The sequence below is a fragment of the Vidua macroura genome (assembly GCF_024509145.1).
Source record: "Vidua macroura isolate BioBank_ID:100142 chromosome W unlocalized genomic scaffold, ASM2450914v1 whyW_random_scaffold_30, whole genome shotgun sequence".
NCBI classification, from domain to species: domain Eukaryota; kingdom Metazoa; phylum Chordata; class Aves; order Passeriformes; family Viduidae; genus Vidua; species Vidua macroura.
In genome coordinates this window covers 6,620,690-6,634,952 of record NW_026530534.1, presented here as the reverse complement: position 1 = coordinate 6,634,952, position 14,263 = coordinate 6,620,690, and positions in this window count along the sequence as shown.

Sequence of the window (14,263 nt, the reverse complement as noted above, 5' to 3'; positions counted from 1 at the left end):
AGGCTTGGGAAGCTTGGTCTCCCTGCTGAGGCAAGGTCGAACGTCCTGCCGAGCCTTACACTCGAACTCCGGACAAGCCCCCTTCCATGACCCTACTAGGCTTGGGAAGCTTGGTCTCCCTGCCGAGGTAAGGTTGAACGTCCTGCCGAGCCTTACACTCGATCTCCGGCCAAGCCCCCTTTGCCTGACTCTCCTACTAGGCTTGGGAAGCTTGGTCTCCCTCCCGAGGTAAGGTCGAACGTCCTGCCGAGCCTTACACTCGAACTCCGGACAAGCCCCCTTGCCTGACTCTCCTACTAGGCTTGGGAAGCTTGGTCTCCCTGCCGAGGTAAGGTCGAACGTCCTGCCGAGCGTTTCACGCGATCTCTGGCCAAGCCCCCTTGCCTGACTTCTATCCTAGGCTTGGGAAGCTTGGTCTCCCTGCCGAGGTAAGGTCGAACGTCATGCCGAGCCTTACACTCGAACTCCGGCCAAGCCCCCTTGCCTGACTCTCCTACTAGGCTTGGGAAGCTTGGTCTCCCTGCCGAGGTAAGGTCGAACGTCCTGCCGAGCCTTACACTCGAACTCCGGCCAAGCCCCCTTGCCTGACTCTCCTACTAGACTTGGGAAGCTTCGTCTCCCTGGCGAGGTAAGGTCGAACGTCCTGCCGAGCCTTACACTCGAACTCCGGACAAGCCCCCTTGCCTGACTCTCCTACTAGGCTTGGGAAGCTTGGTCTCCCTGCCGAGGTAAGGTCGAAAGCCCTGCCAAGCCTTGCACTCGAACTCCGGATAAGGACCCTTGCCTGACTCTCCTACTAGGCTTGGGAAGCTTGGTCTCCCTTCCGAGGTAAGGTCGAACGTCCTGCCGAGCCATACACTCGTACTCCAGCCAAGCCCCCTTGCCTGACCCTACTAGGCTTGGGAAGCTTGGTCTCCCTGCCGAGGTAAGGTCGAACGTCCTGCCGAGCCTTACACTCGAACTCCGGCCAAGCCCCCTTGCCTGACTCTCCTACTAGGCTTGGAAAGCTTGGTCTCCCTGCCGAGGTAAGGTCGAACGTCCTGCCGAGCCTTACACTCGAACTCCGGACAAGCCCCCTTGCCTGACTCTCCTACTAGGCTTGGGAAGCTTGGTCTCCCTGCCGAGGTAAGGTCGAACGTCCTGCCGAGCCTTACACTCGATCTCTGGCCAAGCCACTTTGCCTGACTTCCCTCCTAGGCTTGGGAAGCTTGGTCTCCCTGCCGAGGTAAGGTCGAACGTCCGGCCGAGCCTTACACTCCAACGCACACCAAGCCCCCTTGCCTGACACTACTAGGCTCGGGAAGCTTGGTCTCCCTCCCGAGGTCAGGTCGAACGTCCCTGCCGAGCCTTACACTCGAACTCCGGCCAAGCCCCCTTGCCTGACTCTCCTACTAGGCTTGGGAAGCTTCCTCTCCCTGGCGAGGTAAGGTCGAACGTCCTGCCAAGCCTTACACTCGAACTCCGGACAAGCCCCCTTGCCTGACTCTCCTACTAGGCTTGGGAAGCTTGGTCTCCCTGCCGAGGTAAGGTCGAACGTCCTGCCGAGCCTTACACTCGAACTCCGGATAAGCCCCCTTGCCTGACTCTCCTACTAGGCTTGGGAAGCTTGGTCTCCCTGCCGAGGTAAGGTCGAACGTCCTGCCGAGCCTTACACTCGAACTCCGGCCAAGCCCCCTTGCCTGACCCTACTAGGCGTGGGAAGCTTGGTCTCCCTGCCGAGGTAAGGTCGAACGTCCTGCCGAGCCTTACACTCGAACTCTGGCCAAGCCCCCTTGCCTGACTCTCCTACTAGGCTTGGGAAGCTTGGTCTCCCTGCCGAGGTAAGGTCGAACGTCCTGCCGAGCCTTACACTCGAACTCCGGCCAAGCCCCCTTGCCTGACTCTTCTACTAGGCTTGGGAAGATTGGTCTCCCTTGCGAGGTAAGGTCGAACGTCCTGCCGAGCCTTACACTCGAACTCCGGCCAAGCCCCCTTGCCTGACTCTCCTACTAGGCTTGGGAAGCTTGGTCTCCCTGCCGAGGTATGGTCGAACGTCCTGCCGAGTCTTACACTCGAACTCCGGACAAGCCCCCTTGCCTGACTCTCCTACTAGGCTTGGGAAGCTTGGTCTCCCTGCCGAGGTAAGGTCGCACGTCCTGCCGAGCCTTACACTCGAACTCCGGCCAAGCCCCCTTGCCTGACTCTCCTACTAGGCTTGGTAAGCTTGGTCTCCCTGCCGAGGTAAGGTCGCACGTGCTGCCGAGACTTACACTCGAACTCCGGCCAGGTCCCCTTGCCTGACCCTACAAGGCTTGGGAAGCTTGGTCTCCCTGCTGAGGCAAGTACGAACGTCCTGCCGAGCCTTACACTCGATCTCTGGCCAAGCCCCCTTGCCTGACTTCCCTCCTCGGCTTGGGAAGCTTGGTCTCCCTGCCGAGGTAAGGTCCAACATCCTGCCGAGCCTTACACTCCAACGCCGACCAAGCCCCCTTGCCTGGCTCTACTAGGCTCGGGAAGCTTGGTCTCCCTGCCGAGGTCAGGTCGAACGTCCTGCCGAGCCTTACACTCGAACTCCGGCCAAGCCCCCTTGCCTGACTCTATTACTAGGCTTGGGAATCTTGGTCTCCCTTCCGAGGTAAGGTCGAACGTCCTGCCGAGCCTTACACTCGAACTCCAGACAAGCCCCCTTGCATGACCCTATTAGGCTTGGGAAGCTTGGTCTCCCTGCCGAGGTAAGGTCGAACGTCCTGCCGAGCCTTACACTCGAACTCCGGACAAGCCCCCTTGCCTGACTCTCCTACTAGGCTTGGGAAGCTTGGTCTCCCTGCCGAGGTAAGGTCGAACGTCCTGCCGAGCCTTACACTCGAACTCCGGATAAGCCGCCTTGCCTGACTCTCCTACTAGGCTTGGGAAGCTTGGTCTCCCTGCCGAGGTAAGGTCGAACGTCCTGCCGAGCCTTACACTCGAACTCCGGCCAAGCCCCCTTGCCTGACTCTCCGAATAGGCTTGGGAAGCTTGGTCTCCCTGCCGAGGTAAGGTTGAACGTCCTGCCGAGCCTTACACTCGAACTCCGGCCAAGCCCCCTTGCCTGACTTCCCTCCTAGGCTTGGGAAGCTTGGTCTCCCTGCCGAGGTAAGGTCGAACGTCCTGCCGAGCCTTACACTCGAACTCCGGCCAAGCCCCCTTGCCTGACTCTCCTACTAGGCTTGGGAAGCTTGGTCTCCCTGCCGAGGTAAGGTCGAACGTCCTGCCGAGCCTTACACTCGAACTCCGGCCAAGCCCCCTTGCCTGACTCTCCTACTAGGCTTGGGAAGCTTGGTCTCCCTGCCGAGGTAAGGTCGAACGTCCTGCCGAGCCTTACACTCGAACTCCGGACAAGCCCCCTTGCCTGACTCTCCTACTAGGCTTGGGAAGCTTGGTCTCCCTGCCGAGGTAAGGTCGAACGTCCTGCCGAGCCTTACATTCGAACTCCGGCCAAGCCCCCTTGCCTGACTCTCCTACTAGGCTTGGGAAGCTTGGACTCCCTGCCGAGGTAAGGTCGAACGTCCTGCCGAGCCTTACACTCGAACTCCGGATAAGCCCCCTTGCCTGGCTCTCCTACTAGGCTTGGGAAGCTTGGTCTCCCTGCCGAGGTAAGGTCGAACGTCCTGCCGAGCCTTACACTCGAACTCCGGACAAGCCCCCTTGCCTGACTCTCCTACTAGGCTTGGGAAGCTTGGTCTCCCTGCCGAGGTAAGGTCGAACGTCCTGCCGAGCCTTACACTCGAACACCGGCCAAGCCCCCTTGCATGACTCTCCTACCAGGCTTGGGAAGCTTGGTCTCCCTGGCGAGGTAAGGTCGAACGTCATGCTGAGCCTTACACTCGAACTCCGGCCAAGCCCCCTTGCCTGACTCTTCTACTAGGCTTGGGAAGCTTGGTCTTCCTGCCGAGGTAAGGTCGAACGTCCTGCCGAGCCTTACACTCGAACTCCGGATAAGCCCCCTTGCCTGACTCTCCTACTAGGATTGGGAAGCTTGGTCTCCCTTCCGAGGTAAGGTCGAACGTCATGCCGAGCCTTACACTCGAACTCCGGACTAGCCCCCTTGCCTGACCCTACTAGGCTTGGGAAGCTTGGTCTCCCTGCCGAGGTAAGGTCGAACGTCCTGCCGAGCCTTACACTCGAACTCCGGCCAAGCCCCCTTGCCTGACTCTCCTACTAGGCTTGGGAAGCTTGGTCTCCCTGCCGAGGTAAGGTCGAACGTCCTGCCGAGCCTTACACTCGAACTCCGGTCAAGCCCCCTTGCCTGACTCTCCTTCTAGGCTTCGGAAGCTTGGTCTCCCTGCTGAGGTAAGGTCGAACGTCCTGCCGAGCCTTACACTCGATCTCTGGCCAAGCCCCCTTGCCTGACTTCCCTCCTAGGCTTGGGAAGCTTGGTCTCCCTGCCGAGGTAAGGTCGAACGTCCGGCCGAGTCTTACACTCCAACGCCGACCAAGCCCCCTTGCCTGACCCTACTAGGCTCGGGAAGCTTGGTCTCCCTCCCGAGGTCAGGTCGAACGTCCCTGCCGAGCCTTACACTCGAACTCCGGCCAAGCCCCCCTGCCTGACTCTCCTACTAGGCTTGGGAAGCTTGGTCTCCCTGCCGAGGTAAGGTCGAACGTCCTGCCGAGCCTTACACTCGAACTCCGGACAAGCCCCCTTGCCTGACCCTACAAGGCTTGGGAAGCTTGGTCTCCCTGCTGAGGCAAGTACGAACGTCCTGCCGAGCCTTACACTCGATCTCCGGCCAAGCCCCCTTTGCCTGACTCTGCTACTAGGCTTGGGAAGCTTGGTCTCCCTGCCGAGGTGAGGTCGAACGTCCGGCCGAGCCTTACACTCCAACGCCGACCAAGCCCCCTTGCCTGGCTCTACTAGGCTCGGGAAGCTTGGTCTCCCTGCCGAGGTAAGGTCCAACGTCCTGCCGAGCCTTACACTCGAACTCCGGCCAAGCCCCCTTGCCTGACTCTCCTACTAGGCTTGGGAAGCTTGGTCTCCCTGCCGAGGTAAGGTCGAACGTCCTGCCGAGCCTTACACTCGAACTCCGGCCAAGCCCCCTTGCATGACCCTACTCGGCCTGGGAAGCTTGATCTCCCTGCCGAGGTAAGGTCGAACGTCCTGCCGAGCCTTACACTCGAACTCCGGACAAGCCCCCTTGCCTGACTCTCCTACTAGGCTTGGGAAGCTTGGTCTCCCTGCCGATGTAAGGTCGAACGCCCTGCCAAGCCTTGCACTCGAACTCCGGATAAGCCCCCTTGCCTGACTCTCCTACTAGGCTTGGGAAGCTTGGTCTCCCTTCTGAGGTAAGGTCGAACGTCCTGCCGAGCCATACACTCTTACTCCAGCCAAGCCCCCTTGCCTGACCCTACTAGGCTTGGGAAGCTTGGTCTCCCTGCCGAGGTAAGGTCGAACGTCCTGCCGAGCCTTACACTCGAACTCCGGCCAAGCCCCCTTGCCTGACTCTCCTACTAGGCTTGGAAAGCTTGGTCTCCCTGCCGAGGTAAGGTCGAACGTCCTGCCGAGCCTTACACTTGAACTCCGGCCAAGCCCCCTTGCCTGACTCTCCTACTAGGCTTGGGAAGCTTGGTCTCCCTGCCGAGGTAAGGTCGAATGTCCTGCCGAGCCTTACACTCGAACTCCGGCCAAGCCCCCTTGCCTGACTCTCCTACTAGGCTTGGGAAGCTTGGTCTCCCTGCTGAGGTAAGGTCGAACGTCCTGCCGAGCCTTACACTCGATCTCGGGCCAAGCCCCCTTGCCTGACTTCCCTCTTAGGCTTGGGAAGCTTGGTCTCCCTGCCGAGGTAAGGTCGAACGTCCGGCCGAGCCTTACACTCCAACGCACACCAAGCCCCCTTGCCTGACACTACTAGGCTCGGGAAGCTTGGTCTCCCTCCCGAGGTCAGGTCGAACGTCCCTGCCGAGCCTTACACTCGAACTCCGGCCAAGCCCCCTTGCCTGACTCTCCTACTAGGCTTGGGAAGCTTCCTCTCCCTGGCGAGGTAAGGTCGAACGTCCTGCCAAGCCTTACACTCGAACTCCGGACAAGCCCCCTTGCCTGACTCTCCGAATAGGCTTGGGAAGCTTGGTCTCCCTGCCGAGGTAAGGTCGAACGTCCTGCCGAGCCTTACACTCGAACTCCGGATAAGCCCCCTTGCCTGACTCTCCTACTAGGCTTGGGAAGCTTGGTCTCCCTGCCGAGGTAAGGTCGAACGTCCTGCCGAGCCTTACACTCGAACTCCGGCCAAGCCCTCTTGCCTGACCCTACTAGGCTTGGGAAGCTTGGTCTCCCTGCCGAGGTAAGGTCGAACGTCCTGCCGAGCCTTACACTCGAACTCTGGCCAAGCCCCCTTGCCTGACTCTCCTACTAGGCTTGGGAAGCTTGGTCTCCCTGCCGAGGTAAGGTCGAACGTCCTGCCGAGCCTTACACTCGAACTCCGTCCAAGCCCCCTTGCCTGACTCTCCTACTAGGCTTGGGAAGCTTGGTCTCCCTGCCGAGGTAAGGTCGAATGTCCTGCCGAGCCTTACACTCGAACTCCGGCCAAGCCCCCTTGCCTGACTCTCCTACTAGGCTTGGGAAGCTTGGTCTCCCTGTCGAGGTAAGGTCGAACGTCCTGCCGAGCCTTACACTCGAACTCCAGACAAGCCCCCTTGCCTGACTCTCCTACTAGGCTTGGGAAGCTTGGTCTCCCTGCCGAGGTAAGGTCGAACGTCCTGCCGAGCCTTACACTCGAACTCCGGCCAAGCCCCCTTGCCTGACTCTTCTACTAGGCTTGGGAAGATTGGTCTCCCTTGCGAGGTAAGGTCGAACGTCCTGCCGAGCCTTACACTCGAACTCCGGCCAAGCCCCCTTGCCTGACTCTCCTACTAGGCTTGGGAAGCTTGGTCTCCCTGCCGAGGTAAGGTCGAACGTCCTGCCGAGCCTTACACTCGAACTCCGGACAAGCCCCCTTGCCTGACTCTCCGAATAGGCTTGGGAAGCTTGGTCTCCCTGCCGAGGTAACGTCGAACGTCCTGCCGAGCCTTACACTCGAGCTCCGGCCAAGCCCCCTTGCCTGACTCTCCTACTAGGCTTGGGAAGCTTGGTCTCCCTGCCGAGGTAAGGTCGCACGTGCTGCCGAGACTTACACTCGAACTCCGGCCAGGCCCCCTTGCCTGACCCTACAAGGCTTGGGAAGCTTGGTCTCCCTGCTGAGGCAAGTACGAGCGTCCTGCCGAGCCTTACACTCGATCTCTGGCCAAGCCCCCTTGCCTGACTTCCCTCCTAGGCTTGGGAAGCTTGGTCTCCCTGCCGAGGTAAGGTCCAACGTCCTGCCGAGCCTTAAACTCCAACGCCGACCAAGCCCCCTTGCCTGGCTCTACTAGGCTCGGGAAGCTTGGTCTCCCTGCCGAGGTCAGGTCGAACGTCCTGCCGAGCCTTACACTCGAACTCCGGCCAAGCCCCCTTGCCTGACTCTCCTACTAGGCTTGGGAATCTTGGTCTCCCTTCCGAGGTAAGGTCGAACGTCCTGCCGAGCCTTACACTCGAACTCCGGACAAGCCCCCTTGCATGACCCTACTAGGCTTGGGAAGCTTGGTCTCCCTGCCGAGGTAAGGTCGAACGTCCTGCCGAGCCTTACACTCGAACTCCGGATAAGCCCCCTTGCCTGACTCTCCTACTAGGATTGGGAAGCTTGGTCTCCCTGCCGAGGTAAGGTCGAACGTCCTGCCGAGCCTTACACTCGAACTCCGGACAAGCCCCCTTGCCTGACTCTCCTACTAGGCTTGGGAAGCTTGGTCTCCCTGCCGAGGTAAGGTCGAACGTCCTGCCGAGCCTTACACTCGAACTCCGGATAAGCCCCCTTGCCTGACTCTCCTACTAGGCTTGGGAAGCTTGGTCTCCCTGCCGAGGTAAGGTCGAACGTCCTGCCGAGCCTTACACTCGAACTCCGGCCAAGCCCCCTTGCCTGACTCTCCTACTAGGCTTGGGAAGCTTGGTCTCCTTTCCGAGGTAAGGTCGAACGTCCTGCCGAGCCTTACACTCGAACTCCGGCCAAGCCCCCTTGCCTGACTCTCCTACTAGGCTTGGGAAGCTTGGTCTCCCTGCCGAGGTAAGGTCGAACGTCCTGCCGAGCCTTACACTCGAACTCCGGCCAAGCCCCCTTGCCTGACTCTCCTACTAGGCTTGGGAAGCTTGGTCTCCCTGCCGAGGTAAGGTCGAACGTCCTGCCGAGCCTTACACTCGAACTCCGGACAAGCCCCCTTGCCTGACTCTCCTACTAGGCTTGGGAAGCTTGGTCTCCCTGCCGAGGTAAAGTCGAACGTCCTGCCGAGCCTTACACTCGAACTCCGGCCAAGCCCCCTTGCCTGACTCTCCTACTAGGCTTGGGAAGCTTGGTCTCCCTGCCGAGGTAAGGTCGAACGTCCTGCCGAGCCTTACACTCGAACTCCGGATAAGCCCCCTTGCCTGGCTCTCCTACTAGGCTTGGGAAGCTTGGTCTCCCTGCCGAGGTAAGGTCGAACGTCCTGCCGAGCCTTACACTCGAACTCCGGACAAGCCCCCATGCCTGACTCTCCTACTAGGCTTGGGAAGCTTGGTCTCCCTGCCGAGGTAAGGTCGAACGTCCTGCCGAGCCTTACACTCGAACACCGGCCAGGCCCCCTTGCATGACTCTCCTACTAGGCTTGGGAAGCTTGGTCTCCCTGGCGAGGTAAGGTCGAACGTCATGCTGAGCCTTACACTCGAACTCCGGACAAGCCCCCTTGCCTGACTCTCCTACTAGGCTTGGGAAGCTTGGTCTCCCTGCCGAGGTAAGGTCGAACGTCCTGCCGAGCCTTACACTCGAACTCCGGATAAGCCCCCTTGCCTGACTCTCCTACTAGGCTTGGGAAGCTTGGTCTCCCTGCCGAGGTAAGGTCGAACGTCCTGCCGAGCCTTACACTCGAACTCCGGCCAAGCCCCCTTGCCTGACTCTCCTACTAGGCTTGGGAAGCTTGGTCTCCTTGCCGAGGTAAGGTCGAACGTCCTGCCGAGCCTTACACTCGAACTCCGGCCAAGCCCCCTTGCCTGACTCTCCTACTAGGCTTGGGAAGCTTGGTCTCCCTGCCGAGGTAAGGTCGAACGTCCTGCCGAGCCTTACACTCGAACTCCGGCCAAGCCCCCTTGCCTGACTCTCCTACTAGGCTTGGGAAGCTTGGTCTCCCTGCCGAGGTAAGGTCGAACGTCCTGCCGAGCCTTACACTCGAACTCCGGACAAGCCCCCTTGCCTGACTCTCCTACTAGGCTTGGGAAGCTTGGTCTCCCTGCCGAGGTAAAGTCGAACGTCCTGCCGAGCCTTACACTCGAACTCCGGCCAAGCCCCCTTGCCTGACTCTCCTACTAGGCTTGGGAAGCTTGGTCTCCCTGCCGAGGTAAGGTCGAACGTCCTGCCGAGCCTTACACTCGAACTCCGGATAAGCCCCCTTGCCTGGCTCTCCTACTAGGCTTGGGAAGCTTGGTCTCCCTGCCGAGGTAAGGTCGAACGTCCTGCCGAGCCTTACACTCGAACTCCGGACAAGCCCCCATGCCTGACTCTCCTACTAGGCTTGGGAAGCTTGGTCTCCCTGCCGAGGTAAGGTCGAACGTCCTGCCGAGCCTTACACTCGAACACCGGCCAGGCCCCCTTGCATGACTCTCCTACTAGGCTTGGGAAGCTTGGTCTCCCTGGCGAGGTAAGGTCGAACGTCATGCTGAGCCTTACACTCGAACTCCGGCCAAGCCCCCTTGCCTGACTCTCCTACTAGGCTTGGGAAGCTTGGTCTCCCTTCCGAGGTAAGGTCGAACGTCATGCCGAGCCTTACACTCGAACTCCGGACTAGCCCCCTTGCCTGACCCGACTAGGCTTGGGAAGCTTGGTCTCCCTGCCGAGGTAAGGTCGAACGTCCTGCCGAGCCTTACACTCGAACTCCGGATAAGCCCCCTTGCCTGACTCTCCTACTAGGCTTGGGAAGCTTGGTCTCCCTGCCGAGGTAAGGTCGAACGTCCTGCCGAGCCTTACACTCGAACTCCGGCCAAGCCCCCTTGCCTGACGCTCCTACTAGGCTTCGGAAGCTTGGTCTCCCTGCTGAGGTAAGGTCGAACGTCCTGCCGAGCCTTACACTCGATCTCTGGCCAAGCCCCCTTGCCTGACTTCCCTCCTAGGCTTGGGAAGCTTGGTCTCCCTGCCGAGGTAAGGTCGAACGTCCGGCCGAGCCTTACACTCCAACGCCGACCAAGCCCCCTTGCCTGACCCTTCTAGGCTCGGGAAGCTTGGTCTCCCTCCCGAGGTCAGGTCGAACGTCCCTGCCGAGCCTTACACTCGAACTCCGGCCAAGCCCCCTTGCCTGACTCTCCTACTAGGCTTGGGAAGCTTGGTCTCCCTGCCGAGGTAAGGTCGAACGTCCTGCCGAGCCTTACACTCGAACTCCGGCCAAGCCCCCTTGCCTGACTCTCCTACTAGGCTTGGGAAGCTTGGTCTCCCTGCCGAGGTAAGGTCGAACGTCCTGCCGAGCCTTACACTCGAACTCCGGCCAAGCCCCCTTGCCTGACTCTCCTACTAGGCTTGGGAAGCTTGGTCTCCCTGCCGAGGTAAGGTCGAACGTCCTGCCGAGCCTTACACTCGAACTCCGGACAAGCCCCCTTGCCTGACCCTACAAGGCTTGGGAAGCTTGGTCTCCCTGCTGAGGCAAGTACGAACGTCCTGCCGAGCCTTACACTCGATCTCCGGCCAAGCCCCCTTGCCTGACTCTCCTACTAAGCTTGGGAAGCTTGGTCTCCCTGCCGAGGTAAGGTCGAACGTCCGGCCGAGCCTTACACTCCAACGCCGACCAAGCCCCCTTGCCTGGCTCTACTAGGCTCGGGAAGCTTGGTCTCCCTGCCGAGGTAAGGTCCAACGTCCTGCCGAGCCTTACACTCGAACTCCGGCCAAGCCCCCTTGCCTGACTCTCCTACTAGGCTTAGGACGCTTGGTCTCCCTGCCGAGGTAAGGTCGAACGTCCTGCCGAGTTTTACACTCGAACTCCGGCCAAGCCCCCTTGCATGACCCTACTCGGCTTGGGAAGCTTGGTCTCCCTGCCGAGGTAAGGTCGAACGTCCTGCCGAGCCTTACACTCGAACTCCGGCCAAGCCCCCTTGCCTGACTCTCCGAATAGGCTTGGGAAGCTTGGTCTCCCTGCCGAGGTAAGGTCGAATGTCCTGCCGAGCCTTACACTCGAACTCCGGCCAAGCCCCCTTGCCTGACTCTCCTACTAGGCTTGGGAAGCTTGGTCTCCCTGCCGAGGTAAGGTCGAACGTCCTGCCGAGCCTTACACTCGAACTCCGGACAAGCCCCCTTGCCTGACTCTCCTACTAGGCTTGGGAAGCTTGGTCTCCCTGCCGAGGTAAGGTCGAACGTCCTGCCGAGCCTTACACTCGAACTCCGGCCAAGCCCCCTTGCCTGACTCTCCTACTAGGCTTGGGAAGCTTGGTCTCCCTGCCGAGGTAAGGTCGAACGTCCTGCCGAGCCTTACACTCGAACTCCGGATAAGCCCCCTTGCCTAGCTCGCCTACTAGGCTTGGGAAGCTTGGTCTCCCTGCCGAGGTAAGGTCGAACGTCCTGCCGAGCCTTACACTCGAACTCCGGACAAGCCCCCATGCCTGACTCTCCTACTAGGCTTGGGAAGCTTGGTCTCCCTGCCGAGGTAAGGTCGAACGTCCTGCCGAGCCTTACACTCGAACACCGGCCAAGCCCCCTTGCATGACTTTCCTACTAGGCTTGGGAAGCTTGGTCTCCCTGGCGAGGTAAGGTCGAACGTCATGCTGAGCCTTACACTCGAACTCCGGCCAAGCCCCCTTGCCTGACTCTCCTACTAGGCTTGGGAAGCTTGTTCTCCCTGCCGAGGTAAGGTCGAACGTCCTGCCGAGCCTTACACTCGAACTCCGGATAAGCCCCCTTGCCTGACTCTCCTACTAGGCTTGGGAAGCTTGGTCTCCCTGCCGAGGTAAGGTCGAACGTCCTGCCGAGCCTTACACTCGAACTCCGGCCAAGCCCCCTTGCCTGACTCTCCTACTAGGCTTCGGAAGCTTGGTCTCCCTGCTGAGGTAAGGTCGAACGTCCTGCCGAGCCTTACACTCGATCTCTGGCCAAGCCCCCTTGCCTGACTTCCCTCCTAGGCTTGGGAAGCTTGGTCTCCCTGCCGAGGTAATGTCGAACGTCCGGCCGAGCCTTACACTCCAACGCCCACCAAGCCCCCTTGCCTGACCCTACTAGGCTCGGGAAGCTTGGTCTCCCTGCCGAGGTCAGGTCGAACGTCCCTGCCGAGCCTTACACTCGAACTCCGGCCAAGCCCCCTTGCCTGACTCTCCTACTAGGCTTGGGAAGCTTGGTCTCCCTGCCGAGGTAAGGTCGAACGTCCTGCCGAGCCTTACACTCGAACTCCGGCCAAGCCCCCTTGCCTGACTCTCCTACTAGGCTTGGGAAGCTTGGTCTCCCTGCCGAGGTAAGGTCGAACGTCCTGCCGAGCCTTACACTCGAACTCCGGACAAGCCCCGTTGCCTGACCCTACAAGGCTTGGGAAGCTTGGTCTCCCTGCTGAGGCAAGTACGAACGTCCTGACGAGCCTTACACTCGATCTCCGGCCAAGCCCCCTTGCCTGACTCTCCTACTAGGCTTGGGAAGCTTGGTCTCCCTGCCGAGGTAAGGTCGAACGTCCGGCCGAGCCTTACACTCCAACGCCGACCAAGCCCCCTTGCCTGGCTCTACTAGGCTCGGGAAGCTTGGTCTCCCTGCCGAGGTAAGGTCCAACGTCCTGCCGAGCCTTACACTCGAACTCCGGCCAAGCCCCCTTGCCTGACTCTCCTACTAGGCTTGGGAAGCTTGGTCTCCCTGCCGAGGTAAGGTCGAACGTCCTGCCGAGCCTTACACTCGAACTCCGGCCAAGCCCCCTTGCATGACCCTACTCGGCTTGGGAAGCTTGATCTCCCTGCCGAGGTAAGGTCGAACGTCCTGCCGAGCCTTACACTCGAACTCCGGACAAGCCCCCTTGCCTGACTCTCCTACTAGGCTTGGGAAGCTTGGTCTCCCTGCCGATGTAAGGTCGAACGCCCTGCCAAGCCTTGCACTCGAACTCCGGATAAGCCCCCTTGCCTGACTCTCCTACTAGGCTTGGGAAGCTTGGTCTCCCTTCTGAGGTAAGGTCGAACGTCCTGCCGAGCCATACACTCTTACTCCAGCCAAGCCCCCTTGCCTGACCCTACTAGGCTTGGGAAGCTTGGTCTCCCTGCCGAGGTAAGGTCGAACGTCCTGCCGAGCCTTACACTCGAACTCCGGCCAAGCCCCCTTGCCTGACTCTCCTATTCGGCTTGGAAAGCTTGGTCTCCCTGCCGAGGTAAGGTCGAACGTCCTGCCGAGACTTACACTTGAACTCCGGCCAAGCCCCCTTGCCTGACTCTCCTACTAGGCTTGGGAAGCTTGGTCTCCCTGCCGAGGTAAGGTCGAATGTCCTGCCGAGCCTTACACTCGAACTCCGGCCAAGCCCCCTTGCCTGACTCTCCTACTAGGCTTGGGAAGCTTGGTCTCCCTGCTGAGGTAAGGTCGAACGTCCTGCCGAGCCTTACACTCGATCTCTGGCCAAGCCCCCTTGCCTGACTTCCCTCCTAGGCTTGGGAAGCTTGGTCTCCCTGCCGAGGTAAGGTCGAACGTCCGGCCGAGCCTTACACTCCAACGCACACCAAGCCCCCTTGCCTGACACTACTAGGCTCGGGAAGCTTGGTCTCCCTCCCGAGGTCAGGTCGAACGTCCCTGCCGAGCCTTACACTCGAACTCCGGCCAAGCCCCCTTGCCTGACTCTCCTACTAGGCTTGGGAAGCTTCCTCTCCCTGGCGAGGTAAGGTCGAACGTCCTGCCAAGCCTTACACTCGAACTCCGGACAAGCCCCCTTGCCTGACTCTCCGAATAGGCTTGGGAAGCTTGGTCTCCCTGCCGAGGTAAGGTCGAACGTCCTGCCGAGCCTTACACTCGAACTCCGGATAAGCCCCCTTGCCTGACTCTCCTACTAGGCTTGGGAAGCTTGGTCTCCCTGCCGAGGTAAGGTCGCACGTGCTGCCGAGACTTACACTCGAACTCCGGCCAGGCCCCCTTGCCTGACCCTACAAGGCTTGGGAAGCTTGGTCTCCCTGCTGAGGCAAGTACGAACCTCCTGCCGAGCCTTACACTCGATCTCTGGCCAAGCCCCCTTGCCTGACTTCCCTCCTAGGCTTGGGAAGCTTGGTCTCCCTGCCGAGGTAAGGTCCAACGTC